The sequence below is a fragment of the Canis aureus genome, chromosome 19, assembly GCF_053574225.1.
Source record: "Canis aureus isolate CA01 chromosome 19, VMU_Caureus_v.1.0, whole genome shotgun sequence".
NCBI lineage: Eukaryota > Metazoa > Chordata > Mammalia > Carnivora > Canidae > Canis > Canis aureus.
The window spans coordinates 31,605,332-31,619,473 of NC_135629.1; the positions used below are offsets into that span (position 1 = coordinate 31,605,332).

Sequence of the window (14,142 nt, forward strand, 5' to 3'; positions counted from 1 at the left end):
ATAGAAAAACCTATTTCATTACACAAACTAAGATATGCAAAAATAAAATCATTCTGTAACTTTATTTGATTTTTATCCGTTCTATGAAGTTGGTAGGAAGAATGATACTAATATGTTAGGGAATTCTTCGTCTTTTTCCTGGCCATGTCCAAGTTCTGGGGATGGAGCAGGTCCCTTCTGATGCTCGCTGTCATCCATTTACTCTGGTGTCTGAGGAGACACCCACTGTCCCACATGATCCTCTCTGTGCTGTCTGTGGCATCACTGGGCTGTGCATGTTGCCGCCATCTGTAAGGCATCTGGGTCATGAGGTTTTTGTTCTATCCATAGCATTTTTTTTTTAAGATTTTATTTATTTATTCATGAGAGACAGAGAGAGAAAGGCAGAGACACAGGCAGAGGGAGAAGCAGGCTCCATGCAGGGAGCCTGATGTGGGACTGGATCCCAAGTCTCCAGGATCAGGCCCTGGGCCGAAGGTAGCGCTAAACCTCTGAGCCACTGGGGCTGCTTTGTCCATGGCATTTGTGGGGACACAGGGCCTTTTATATTTCATATGTTGTTTGTGCAACATGAACCTTAGGTAGAATGTGAAGTGTATAAAATCCTGAAAGGAAAAGTCAGAAGCAAGAGCCTTCTTGTTCTCATAGGTTTCTCCCTTGTGGAAGGATGGACAGGTCTTGCTGAACAATCAGGTTCCCCAGAGCCCTCTCGAGGTCAAGCCATCTCCCAGGCTTGGCCTGGGAGCAGCAAGTCCTGCTTCTTGATCATCATTGCTTTTCTCTACACTTCTCTCTAATTCGAGCCCAGGTTGTCTAGATGGAAGGCGTGGTGTTTAGAGTTGGTATAGAGAGAGACTGTGTTCTTAATCATATTTTCTTGTATTTTTACCTGCTTTTTTTTTTTTTTGGATAACTCGATTTCTTTCTGTAAATCCTAGGTATTGAGACACAAAAGGCAGGGAGACCTATTTTTCCTGAGCTTTCTGCTTTGTCTCATTCTTCCCCAGAGGAAATGATTATTTAAGGTCTAGCTACTTACATAAGGAGCAAGGCAGGTAAGGAAAGTGTCCTGGGAGTAACTATCAAGTGATATTGGAAACAGACTTCCACTGACATTCATTGTTACATGAGAGATATCAGTCTTGTCTTCATAGGAGAAGACTATAGAGCAGAGTTCAACAAGCATAGAAGTTGAATTCCACCATTATGAGCTTGAATTTGGGTTCTCCTACTCATTCACTCTGGGGACATACTGCAAATTTTCTCCATCAGAATAAGCTGGAAAACGGGGCTGGGGATGAATTCCTTGAGGAGATTGAATGAAGGATCTTGTATGACAGCATTTGCTTAAAAAGCCAACAAGTGTGAGCTTATTCCCAGTTTTCCCTCAATCTGTTGAGCTTCTTCATTTCTAACCACTCTGTAATTCTCAGCTTTCAGTGCCTCCAGAAAATATTTTTACCTCCTCGGAGTCTGAGTTGAAATTTTGGCTCCTCATTCAAAGCCAAAATCTTGTCAGTCTTGAAGTTCTTTTCTTACTGTGTTTCATCTTAATTTTAAACTTTTATTTGAGAGAAGAGAGCAACTTAGTGTTTATAAGATTATATAAATTATCTTGCTGCTGATCAGAAGAAAAGGATACTCAGTCTTTTTTTTTTTTGAAGGCTTCACATGAATGTGAAGTGGTGTGTGTGTGTGTGTGTGTGTATTTATATAGCACCACAAAACCATACCTTTAAAAATTGTTAAGAATGGGAAATTTGGTGTTATGTATGGTTTACCACAATAGAAATTTTTAAAGGCATTCAATGCCTATGCACAAAATATTGATAATGTGAGAATTCCAAGCAATCTACTTTTAAAAAATTATTTATTGATTGATACAACCACCATGGAAAATGATGTGAAGGTTCCTCAAAAAATTAAAAATAGAAAAACCATATGATCCAATAATTTTGCTCCTGGATATTTACCAAAAGAAAACAAAACACTTATTTGAAAAGATGTGTGCACCCTTATGTTTATTGCAGCATTTTTACCATAGCCAAGATATGGAAGCAACCCAAAGATCCATCAATAGATGAGTGAATAAAGAAGATGGGGTGTATGTATACAGTGGAATATTGCCTAGGTCTTTATTTTATCAGATTAAGGGACCAATGCAGTCTTCTCAGTGCCTTTCAAATCATGCCAACTGATCAATTGCCGGGTCTGTGGTGCAAAGAGCTATCATGCTTATAAACTTTGTTCCTGGTATTGTTCATTCGGTGACTACTTCCTAAGCTATGGTCACACAGCACACTGACCCAAGTGCTGTGAGCACGGCCCTGGCAGCCCAGCATGCAGCCTTTGTCTAGCTCTCACAAAAATACCCATGAAGACACAGAAAGAAGAAAAAGAAACCACAACACCCATCATAAAGATGGAAGTCAGTCTAACTCTAGAATTTGGGAAAGAATGATCCTAATTATAAAGCAGAGAGCAGACTAGAGGCATCTTCTCGGAGATAATCACATAGCATTTCCTACGTTCAGTCTATGAAAAAGAGGTTTGAAAGAGAGGGAGAAGCAATAGATAGTGTATTATTTTCAAGGTATGGCTCTTAACACAGAGTTTAGAGTGCAGTGAAGAAGATTTTATACAAGTACTTATGACTTGTGATAAAATGTTTTTCCCATTCTCTGCTGCCTGTGTCTTCATGTGGATTTTTCGGGTTTCTGCAGAGTTCAAATACCTGTAAATCTAAAGTGCAGTTCTATAATTGAACAGATTTTAAGCTCACCATTTAAAGTTACACTGCTTATTTAATCTTTTGAAATAAAATAACAAATGCAGCAGAATATTGCCCCTGCCCCCTTGTGAACTAAAGTGCTGTGTGGACAGAGCCAGCTCAAAACAACCCAACTTTATGGTAGAGTAAGAGAAATATTCTCTCTCAGCAGTTGAGGAATTATTCTATAGTCTGTTATTTTGCGTATCTTGCTTAAAAAACTCAGGTCATTTTGTGTGTGTATAGTTCATCTTTCTAACTAGATAAGGTTTGTCCTTGGCTTACATCTCTCAAGAGCAGCTAACACATCCGATGGGCAAGGATGGCAGAAATCCTGAAGTGGATTATCACTGTCTATCATGGGCGCAAGAATAAAGATTGGAAGTAATGTGCCACGTGTTAGTTCTGACTATGAGGCTAATACATGTTTATTCATCATAGAAAGAGTCACCAAGGAAAAAAGCCCCAATTTTAATTTTTATTTATTTTAATTAAAAATTTTTTCTAGCCTCAATTTTTAGAAATTCTTTTATATTCCTCTAAATCTGCAACTTCTGCAGGTGTCTCTCTTCACTTGGAGTTTATTTTGTAGGGTTTTTAGTACAATTACTTAAGACTATTGGATTAAAATATACCAGGCACATCACTATTTCTGTAATAAGATCTCTATTGGCTTAACAGCTAATGTAGCAAAACAGAGTTGAGAGAACAAAACTTAAAGAAAAAAATTATCCACCCAAAAAAGATTTTGAGATGGATGAACCTGTGCCAGAGCATAAATTGACATGTTTGCATTTAAAATCGAACCAGAGGTATCAGAATCCATCTGTTTAGTCAGGGCTGCTAGTGAGTGATTGGCAATGTTCAGAATTTACTCTCTTGGGGAAAAAAAGGAGGATCCCAAGCTTTTCTCTTTTTTTTTGATTTCAAAGTCTGCAATAGTTCAGGAATATTAAGAATTAACATGAATAACAATGAGGTGAGAACATGGCCTACCGTGTTGTCTGTGGATGATTTACACATGGTGCCTGGGAACAAAAGAGCTGGAGTTCGTTTCTGGAAGCACATCTGCTCGGCAACACAATGTAGTTAATTTCAGTCACTCGTGTTTTGATTCACAGCTGTTATGAAGTAGGGATTCCACTTTTGTCATGTTGGCTACAAATATTTCTTTCTAGCAGATGGGATTCTTCTTTCTGAGGGAGGGAAAAAAAATCCAAGAGGGTAAGTGAGAAAAAGTAAGAAGCTCGGTAAACCGATGGGCCAGAGTCCTTCTGACATGTATATGATGTGTTGAGAGCTGATTGTCATCAGAAAGGCTGTTTGTGTTGTACTGTCTCTGGTATTCTGTGTATCTGATAAGCTATTTTCTTATCTTCTTTGAATGCATAAGGTGAGAACTGAGAGTAAGAGTATTACTTACAGACCTCCTCCTCTGTTTTAGGATATGGATAAGAAATAACAGCATGTGGGCTCACGAGTCACCTTTCATTTAACGAATAAGGAGGAGATTTGGGGAAGCTAGGTTATTTTTGGATTCTGAGATCTAAATCCAGGAAAAAAAGAAGAAAGAAGAGTTGACATCCCAGGAAAATATTTGAAGATCAAAGAGCCAAATCACTCATTTTATGTATAAGCACACAGATGCATAAACACATATTTGTACATGTATTATAGTACTATATTTCTTTCATAATAGAAATATAGAAGTGTATATATTCTCTCACACATAACAGAAATAGCAAATGGGGAAATTGGTGCATGATATCTGCCGTGGAAGTGGGCTATACAAGCTATATTCTAGATGGTATCTTCTGTTCTTGGTAACTTCTTCACTTCCCACAAGAAGGAAAGGGGGCATTGTTATCGCTGCTTGAGGGTTAAGGAACTGGAGGTCTCCTAGCTATTGAGGAGTGTGCTGATGTTTGAGGCAGGCCCTTCTGACCCTCTCCCCTCCCGAAGCTATGTTCTCTTTCCACTCCCCCAGGCCTGATCTAGTTCTGAAGGAAGGCTGACTCTGCCTTGGCCCTTCATATACCAGTGGGTAATTTATATGCTCTAATAAATACACTGTGCAGTCCCCATGGTGCCAATATTATGTGTCCTGGTTCCATATTCACTGGTGCTGTTCAGATATGTCATATCGTGAAAAACAACACGCGTCATATCTTTCCTTAGCACCATTTAAGGAGTCTAGCAACTGGAAATCTCCACCATTTTTCCTGAACTCATTTTTTGGAAGACAGAGAATGATGAAGGATTTTTCTATCAACTCCAGGTACAAGAAACAATTTGGTATCTATTGGATGTTAAACTAATGGAATTTTTAAATATCTTGGTAATTTATAGAGACAGTTAAGATAAAACTTTTCGTGGTACAGACTGTTGTGGAAAATCAAACACATGTGGTCTGTCATGAACTGTTACAAATCTTCAGGGTAGCAGCGATTAATGGAAAAGCTAGATTTAAAGTGAGATGTAGATTTGTGGTGTTTTCCTATGATTTGTCTTATTGATACAGAGCTTAGTTATGTTTCTGTTTGGAAAACTTGTTCTATCATGCCTCCTGCTGCGTCTCGGATATGATGCTTTTCTCATGGTCTCTATGTAAATGGGCAAAAACAAAAATCTGTTTACAAATGGCAACTTGCATATATGATGTTTCAAACTGTGGGAAGTGCCCACGCTTGACCATAATGTGTGATTACATATCTCAGCGTATGCACCAGTGTCCTTACAGAGAGTTCCTGGAGTTTGATTGTACTTGGTGACCAGGAATGCAGATGGTTTCATTAGGGAGCCTTCAGACACCAGGCTCATGCTCTCTCCTCATTCCATTCTTGCTATCCCTGGACTCTTTGGAAATCCTTTCTTCTGTGGCTTCTCAAGGATGCTTTGAGCAAGTCTGTCTCATTTCAGTGTTCTCTTTCAGTACCATGATCCAGGTTTTTGAGAGCACTCACTCTGTTATGTACAGTACAACATTAGGAACTTCTGTGCCATGAAATCTGTCGGGGGTAAGGGCAGTTGTTGTTTGCTTGTTTTTGCCATGGTTTTGTAATATTATCATTTAAGTCATTTTTACTTATATTCGCTGTGACAAAATGTGCTATGCATTTTTTAAAAATGCATGATTAGCAGCAGAGGAAGAATGGTTGCCTGGGTCAAGTATTCCTTTAGTCAAAAATTGTGTGCACCAAGGGATGCCTAGGTGGCTCAATCAGTTAAATGTCTAACACTTGATCTCAACTCGGGTCTTGATATCAGGGTTGTGAGTTGTCCATGCTGGACATGGAGCAGACTTTAAAATATATATACACACACATATATAGAAGTCTATATATATACTTATGTGTGTGTGTGTGTGTATATGCACACTGAGAATTGTTCAGGCATTATCTCATTTAGGCTTTTCAGAGGAAGATACTGATGCAGAGTATATGTACGTATAACTAGAAAGCAATGGAGACGATTTTTTGGTTCCAGAGGTAGGCTTTTAGCTATTGTTTAACTATTTGAACTCCCCTGGTATTACTTCATCTCTTCCAAATGAGTGAGAAGAAATAGAAAATGCATATATTATGATTTTTTCTACCCTCAGATTAAAAAAGGATTAATTCTTTTGTCAACTATACTTCAATTAAAAAAATAAAGGATTTTCTAACATATAGCACCATAATTTATCACATTAAGGCTTAAGCCTGTGTCTCTAACGTGAACTTAGCCCAAGAAGTATGTCAGTGAGCGTAGCTTCCTGTTGTAGTAAAGCAAAACTATAACTTAAGAATAACTGAATTTTTGCCTGAGTTTCAGTCTGTGTGTGGCCAAGGAAAGGATCAAATAAATCAGCTTCCCACTTATTTTACTTTCTGTCTACATCTCTAAGCGCAGCCAACAATGAGTTCCTTTTGTTTGATTTGACAGACTGGAACTGCAAGGATGTTATTTACTTTGTTTTAAAGCAGTCCTTTAGTTTGCTTTCCAAATACATGTTTTTCACTCCCTTACTCACTTCTTTGTTTTTTTTTTTTTTTTTTTTTTTTCAGAAGTTTTCCAGATTGGTGATGTAGTACATGCTATCATCTAACATGATGCCCTCCAACAGAACTTCCTGCAATAATGGAAATGTTCTCCACTGTCCTATATAGAAGCCACTAGCCATCAGTGGTTATCGAGCCCTTGAAATATGATTATTGCAATGGAGGAACTGAATTTCTAATTGTAGTTAACTTAAATTTAAATAGCTACATGTGGCTGTTGGCTTCCATTTTGGACAGCACAGATCTAATTAGCTTTTGACAGGTCAGGTGCTTCTTGGCTGCAAAATGTAAGAAATGAGACCTTAAAATTTGTGGGAGAATTTCAAGCTGTTCTCAAGTGTCATCAAACAAGAATACGTTCTTCAACGGTTGAATTTTAACCAGTTTTTTTTTTTTTTTTTTGTCATCTTTTAAGAGGTGACTGTAATCTCCTTTGCAGCTAAGCAAGAGGCAAAAGGGCACTCACCTGTCTGGGTTTCCTATGGGTTGGGTTTTGTACAGGCTTGAATAACGCACTTGTTTCTGAATCAGGCCAACGTGAGCACTTTGTATTTCCCATAATAAGAAAAAAGTAGCAAAGTAGTCAACCAGGAAGCAGGCCCGACTTGGTTGAGATTTTCAGAGTACATAAGAATGCACAGCTTGCTGCTGATGTAAAGCATGTGGGGAAAGGCCTTGGAGAATTATTTTTCTTTCATGATTGAATGCTAGTACTTGCTGGTATGGAAAAACAGTCTCTTGCTTGTACAGGCAAACAGCTGTTGTTATTAGAAAAATAATCATTATGATAGAAAGCACACGTTTTTCATGTCTTCTCTCAGATCTGTCAGAATGTGTTCTATGTTAAAATGTGTATGTTTCATCTGAAAAAATGTAATTGGTAACTTAGCATATTCAAAAAAAAAGTTCTGAGCCAGAAATGGGAGCATATCATCTTTTTTTTTTTTTCTCTATCCTCTATACCAGTGCTGCCCAATAGAAATAAAGTACAGGCCACAAATGTGATTTTTAAATTTTCTAGTAACCATGTTAAAAAAAAAAATAAAGGAAATACGTTAAAATTTATTTTATTTTATGTAATTTATTTTATTTTTAAAGATTATTTATTTATTTATTCATTCATTCATGAGAGACACAGAGAAAAAGAGAGACAGAGACACAGGCAAAGGGAGAAGCAGGCTCCATGCAGGGATCCTGATGTGGGACTCGATCCCGGGACTCTAGGATCACACCCCAGGCTGAAGGCAGGTGCTAAACCACTGAGCCACCCAGGTGTAACCTCAAAATTAATTTTAATATAGTTTATTCAACCTAATATATCGAAAATATTTAAAAATGTAATCAGCATAAAAAGTTCATGAGATACGCTGTGTTGTTTTTCCATGATGACTCTTTGAGATCCACTGTGTATTTTACACTTAGACTCCATGTTATGACTAGCCACATATCACATGCTCCCTAGTGACATGTGGTTAGTGGCTATACCCTATTGGACAGTGCAGCTCTCAATCGTTACTCAAGGCGTAATGGACTGTGTTTGAACCTCTGAGGGTAATTTGCCAAAAGGCAAATGAGGAATTATCAGTTATACAGGAGAGAGCATCAGTGCATCTACTACATGGCGTGTCATCAACGGATTTACTCTGAAACTTTGATCAAGAGGAAAGACAAAGATGTCATAATATAGGAGCTATGTTTATAAATATAGTTATGGCTTAAAATTTCTCCTGATAGTTTTGGTGTATCCAGGTTTTCTTGCTCAAATTGTGACAACACCTGAAGACATTTTTAATTAATTCTGAGTTTGTGAAAGTTTTGCCATTTTTTCTCTCTTCTAACACAGAGCCATAAAATTGGGGATTTTCTTAAAAACAACTTTTTTTAGGGGCACCTGGGTGGCTCAGTTAGTTAAGCATCTGCCTTTGGCTCAGGTCACGATCCCGGGGTCCTGGGATCAAGCTCCCGTTGGGCTCCCGGCTCAGCGGAGAATCTGCTTCTCCCTCTCCATGCTCTTGCACGCTATCTCTCTCCACCTCTCAAATAAATAAATAAAATCTTTTAAAAAAGAAGAAGAAAACTCCTTTTTTAAAAAATTTACAAATCAGGGATTATTTTATGGGCATAACTCAATCTTTTGTTTTATTCTAATAGAACAAAAATATTTCTATTCCAATTAACTTTAGTACTTTAGATGTTTTTCTAGTACATCTTTATTATTTCACGATTATGTAAGTCAAGTCCAAGTTTTTAAAAATGCAGAGTTTGCCTGATTGTACTGTACAGGGCTATTTTCAGTTGATGTTACAAAGGGCATTATAAAAACTTCTGTTCCTTACATACTGCAACTGTGTAGTTACTTGAATGCAGACAGAAAACATAGTGACTATTATTCACAGCCTGTCTCTGTGTTAACCACAAATAGTCAGTTGGTTTAATTAATACATATTTTGATAAGACTTAGGATATGAAAATTTAGATGAAATTCACTGACTGTTTTGGAATTGTTTAAATATCTTTACATAAAATACAGTTTCCAGAGTCTGCTGCATCATCAGATATTTGAATGCTGATTTTTGTGCTTTTAAAACCTCTCCGAGCCTAATTTCCCTTTAGTGTAAATAATGTAACTTGGCACAGAGTTGGGATTCAGTTACTGTCGGTCAGATGGGGACAGATGATACAGGTAAGCACAGAGTCCAGACCATTGTAGACACTCAGGCTTAGCTGTGTGTGCGTGTATGTATGTGTGATTGCTACAATATATATATGAATTAAGAAGTATATATTTAAGAAATATGTGATGTTATAGGAAGTTAAATATATGTACTTCATGTATTATTAAATGTTTTTTTCTACTCAAGTTTTCTGTAATTTAGAAAATTTTCATAATAAGTAAAAAAGCTTTCAGTAGTTAAATTGTTTGAAATAAAAGAACCACAGTTCAAATACACCTTGTAGGACACAATATCCTAGCTGTTCCAGCACCATTCTTTTTCAAATGTGAAGTTTGTAGTATGAACAACTGTGTTTACCTCTTGGACTCCATTAGAAGCAAGGGACCTATGCCTTCTTCGGGAAATAGCTGAATGGTTTCATATCTCAAATGTTACCTTTGTTTCCCCCTTGACTCATGGGAGAGCAAGCGTACAATTAAATTGATTTTAAATCACATTTAGCATTATGTATTGATTAGATACAAGTGCTCTAAAGCAAATGTCACATTGTTCAGCTCCAAAAAGCATCCGCATCGGATAACAGAAGCAATAGGAGCTCTCATTTCTGTTAAGTAATTCAGCCAATGTTATAAGTCATGAGAGTGAGATACACATGGTTAGTAAATGGTTCTCAAACCTTATTATTGTAATGCAGACTTCAATTCAGTTTATTAGCTTGCTCTTTATTCTCATTTATATTTTATTACCTTGGAATACAGTCATAGGATCCTGGAAATGAAGATTTCTTTAAAAACTTTAGGAACAATTTATTTAAAGTCTTTTGTTAAGTGACGTCTAGGAGCAGACACAGTGTCGGCAAAGCCAGGTTTTGAGATAAGGGAGGGTAAAATGTTTCTCTTAGTTGGCTGTGATAGCATCTCTATGTCTCTAACTTTATTTCTGTCATCTTTGTTTCTGGAGAGCAAATTCCTGGTTGTGTTAGAGGTGGGGGGAGTCTAGGGCTGGACGAGGGACAGAAGTTAGATATATAAAGTCTTATATTGATGAAAGTGGTTCTCCCCAAAACAATTGCCTTTTCACACCAGGGAACCCCCAGAATGATAGCAATAAGAGGAAAATCAGCCAGCAAGTGACCTCGCTATCATCGCAGCCTCTTGTGGGCTCCCACAGGTCCTGCCTCATGCCCAAAATTCTGAAGTGGTGTGATTACTAACACCCATTCTCATCTCAGGCAACCAGCCCCTCTGGGGAGGAAACGGGGCAGCTGTTCAGCTAGTGTGTCCTTGGCATCTTCGTGACTTTCTGTCCCAGTGTGCCTGTTTGATACTCCGCCTGTGTTCTCTCTGATGATAGCATGTACTCACATTTCTCTGTGCTGCTCAGATATGCTCATCTAACCATCTCCTTTACCCACGCCCAGGGGCTGAGTCACCCTGGGTATATTGGAAAGGCAGCAGTGCTTGGTGTTTCAGGCTATACACAGAGCAGCTACCATGACTCAAAGTCTGGCTTTGCTATTTAGTAGCTTTGAGATTGTTAGGTGATTTTTTTTTTTTTAACCTCTCATGCTAAAATGGGGATAATAGTAGGACATGCCTTCTATAGGGTCACTACCAATACTACATGCTTTAATAGATGTAAAGTACTTAGAGTGCTTTATAGTATAGATATATGTACACACACATACATATAATGCTTAATAAGTATTGAGGAACTATACAATAACCTAATGGCACTCATCCTACTTTACATCTCCCTTGTTGGACCCACCCCTCATTATGTGGTACATAATATACAAATCTGGTGATAAAGGGCATGTGTATTCAGGACAGTTGTGCCTTAATGGTGTGGGAGAATCATGAGGCATAGCTTGTATGGACATACTTCAGGAGATTTCTTTATTAAGGACCCAGGAGTGGGAGAGAAACCACCAAGGCTTAGCAACCCAGGGTAGGCATGGAAGTAGAGGTTGGAGATTGCCCAAAAAATGTATTCTTTGTCTTCTAAAAAATGAACAAGCCACAGCCTGTGCCTCTAAGGTGCTTAATAGATAAGAAAATGGGAAGTTACAATAGATTGAGTAAAGTACCAACAACCATAGGGAAGGGGTACTGGAATCTACAGCTGGAAAGAATGGGAGAGAAATCTGGACAGGCCTCCAAGGCATGAGGATGAGAAGGAGCTAGCTGGGCCATTGTGTAAGGAAGGGCAGTCCAGTCAGAATGAATGAAGAGTGTGCAAAGGCCTAAGGGTCAGAGTACTTTCTGAAATCCAATGTGACTGGAGCACAGTGTAGGTGAGGTAATGAGTAGCAGTAGGTGAGTTGGAGAAATAAAAAGACTTGGATCATACAGAGGCCTTCTTATCCAAGCTAAGGTATTCAGAGGGTCCTGGTGGTAATAGGAAGCCTTACAGGAGTTTTGAATGAGGGAGAGCTGGGGGTCATATTTATACAATAAAACTTAGGTCTGGTTGCCTTTCAGAGAAGGGATGTGAGCAGTACTGGCGGCCAGAGTTCCTGCCTTAAAGTACATATGACACTAGCTTTCTGTTTTCTAGGGCACTGAGGACTGTGATGTTCCTCAAGCTAAAAGCCACATTTAGTCTGCTGCTGGTGTTAGATGGCAAGATGTAATTGTCACAGGTGTAAATAAGATTTTGCAATCCAACTCGGCAGACAACAAAACCGAGATTGATGTGTTTCCAGTCTTGTGCTTCTGTAAAGAACACAGCAGTGAACAACCCTGTACATTCATCTTTTAGGCACTTGTCCAATTATTTCCTTAGGATAAATTTCTAGAAATGGGTTTGGTGTTTTGGGGCTTTTGACGTAGATGGTCCTAGGACAATTTGGATGCCTGTAATCCTGGTAGATAAACAGGTGCAGAGTTTTGTGGCAATGCTGAAAGCACAGATACAAAAATGAAGTGTTCAGCGAGTAGTCACGCCTGGGTAGGCACGCATGCCTAATTTTTCTCTTTGGACTTCTTTATACCACCGGTTTTCTTCCCTGGTTGCAGTACGATGTGATTGGATGAGTACCTAAGACTGACGTGGTGTTTGTCTATAATGACAAGTGCTTGACTGTAGCAGCAAATGATGAGCGGCCCTAGGGAGACATCACCACCCACTTGAGAGAGATCCATGAAGGGTTTATGACCCGTTTGAATCCTGATCGAGCATCACTGTCTTGACCCTCAGGGAACCAATTGTCTGGAATACTTGCTCTGTCAGTCTGAGCGATGTGCTTAGAATCCCTTTGAAACCTGGGAGCCTGATTGTTTGTAAAACACAGAGTGAATTATCAAAAAGACCCAGAGATTGGAAATATTTTATTGTGACATTCCACAGCCATGTTTGCAAAGTGTATTGATGAGAACATCCGGGCTTATATATCCAGTACATTCACTTACTACATTCAGCAATGAATTATTATTTGAAATTATGAGGCAGTAAAGTTTTAATTTTGATCATACCAAATAAAAGGGTTTCATAAGTTTTTCCTTCTTTTTTCTTATCTCTAGTAGGAATGTTTACTTACCAGAGGTGATACATTTTTAAGGATCTATGGAAATGTTAAACATAAGCGTATATATTGTTAATTAATAGCTATTAACTGTATGTCTGGTCTTCTGAATTTGTTCAACTATGTGTGTGGGGCTTGGGGCCATCAGAGGAGGGACAGGCATGGCTTGGATAGAAGCAAGGACAGCAGAGAGGGCTGGACAACTTCATCCTTAGAATTCCACTTTCCTTGGATGCCACTTGAGAAAGGGCAAGAATGCAAATAGAATACCTGTAGAGTCTCAAGGTTCTATACTCTGTGCTCCTAGCTACCTATGAAACCCCTTCCCCAAGTCCTAACCCATTTACTGCACTTCAGATTGTTCCTTTACCCAAAAAGAAAGGTGCTCCACTTGCTCTGAGCTGCTGGGCTAGGACCATTACTGTAGATTTAAGTTAGAGCACTATTATGATTAGTTGAGGCATTGCCTGGTGATCCCTATTCTCTATCTGCTTTTCTGTTTGCTTATAAAGAGAATCTTGTTAAAATACTCTAGTAGCATGCGGATGGCCAATGGCCTCCGGCCAGGCACAAGGTACTTTTTGCCCACAGGGAGGCTGCTCTTGGATGTTTTTTAAAAGCTAAATGGCTAGAACTCTAAGAGAACAGTGGTCACAGAGGCTTTATTGAATTTTAAAATGGTTAGCTAAATTGAAAAAAGAGTAGGAAACTCCTGTATAAGTAGGTGTGGGTACCATCAATATTGCTCTTTGAGCAGTCTATTCTTCTCATTTGAAAAGAACAACTATTTGTCATGGTTCTTGTCGTTGAGCTGACGGTTACCTAATTAAATGCATATGAAATTCAAAAGGCTTTACTAAGGGACAGTAATTTTCCTTCGTTGTTTTTAAAGTTGCTGGGATGAAAGAATTACGTTGAGCAGATAATGGATGGATTCTTCGCATTCTGTGCATCCAGGTCCCGAATCGACTAATCATGCCATGGTTATTCAGCACCGTGTTACCTTATACTTTAAAATTAAGGGTACCATTTTCATTTTATTGCTGACTCCAGGGGTAATGTTGGTTCCAATTTTTGAAGACTATGACCGGGGTGAGGACAAGACTGCAGCATAAATCAAGACAACATTTT

The 14,142-nt window shown here is 38.6% G+C and overlaps 1 protein-coding gene and 2 long non-coding RNA genes across 20 annotated transcripts in view; 2 read left to right on the forward strand and 1 right to left on the reverse strand.

Annotated features, from left to right (window-relative positions):
- The window catches only part of FHIT (fragile histidine triad diadenosine triphosphatase), a 1,383,460-nt gene that overhangs the window by 790,843 nt on the left and 578,475 nt on the right, over window positions 1-14,142 (forward strand). The window lies entirely within an intron of this gene.
- The window catches only part of LOC144289828 (uncharacterized), a 266,351-nt gene that overhangs the window by 168,576 nt on the left and 83,633 nt on the right, over window positions 1-14,142 (forward strand). The window lies entirely within an intron of this gene.
- LOC144291240 (uncharacterized) overlaps window positions 1-14,142 on the reverse strand; it is a 52,485-nt gene that overhangs the window by 34,727 nt on the left and 3,616 nt on the right. The window contains exon 2 of the long non-coding RNA XR_013358560.1: window positions 3,767-3,966. This is a non-coding gene — a long non-coding RNA (uncharacterized LOC144291240). The remainder of the gene's footprint in view (window positions 1-3,766; window positions 3,967-14,142) is intronic.